This window comes from Orycteropus afer, unplaced genomic scaffold (genome assembly GCF_000298275.1).
Source record: "Orycteropus afer afer isolate SDZICR_OR568_19922 unplaced genomic scaffold, OryAfe1.0 scaffold00126, whole genome shotgun sequence".
NCBI lineage: Eukaryota > Metazoa > Chordata > Mammalia > Tubulidentata > Orycteropodidae > Orycteropus > Orycteropus afer.
This window is the reverse complement of record NW_006921713.1, coordinates 6,639,333-6,640,150: the sequence shown is the minus strand read 5'-3', so window position 1 is coordinate 6,640,150 and position 818 is coordinate 6,639,333. Positions and strand designations below refer to the sequence as shown.

Below are 818 nucleotides of genomic sequence, written 5' to 3'. Positions count from 1 at the left end.
ACTTCCCTACCATCTAGAAGTTCTGTAATGACAGTTTTTTCCCTCTTTTTGGTTTGTAATTGGCCTCATTTGTGAATTGCTATCTCTGTTTCCCTGTTTACAATCTTGTAGGCTTCTTTACTTTGGATACTTCATGTGTTTAATGGTCAGTTGTTGTTGGCTGTTGTTGCTTCTCTGTCCAAAGGGCTCCCTTTAGCATCTAAGGTTGGTCTGGTTTTAACAAATTCCATTAATTTCTGCTTATCTGGAAATGTCCTAATTTCACCATCACATGTGAGGGACAGTTTTGCTGGGTACATAATTCTTGGTTGGAAATTTTTCTCTTTCAGGGTTTTATTTATACCATCCCATTGTCTTCTCATCTGCATGGTTTCTGTTGAGAAATCTGAGCTTAGTCTTATTGGATGCCCCCTTGTAGGTAACTTTTAGTTTTTCTTGTGCTGCCCTCATGATTCTTTCTTTGTCTTTGGTTTTGGTGAATTTGATGATGATATGCCTGGGTGATTTTCTTTGGGGTCTATCCTGTTTGGGGTTTGTTGGACTTCCTGAACGGATATATTCTCATCTTTCATCATACCAGGAAAATTCTCTTCTGACAAATCTTTGACAATTTTCTCTGTGGTTTTATTTGTCTCTTCGTGTTCTGGAATTCTGATTACATGTAGGTTATTCCTTTTGATGGTATCCCGCATGAACCTTAGGCTGTCTTTGTTTCATTTTGATCTTTTTTCTGATTTATCCCTTTCCAAAGAAGTGTTCAGGTATTTGCCTTTAATCTCCCTAATTCTGTCTTCCATTGATTCAATTCTGCTCCTTTG

General features: G+C 37.7%; 1 protein-coding gene across 1 annotated transcript in view; it reads left to right on the top strand.

The window, feature by feature from the left end:
- The window catches only part of LOC103200055 (activating transcription factor 7 interacting protein), a 101,470-nt gene that overhangs the window by 95,564 nt on the left and 5,088 nt on the right, over window positions 1–818 (top strand). The window lies entirely within an intron of this gene.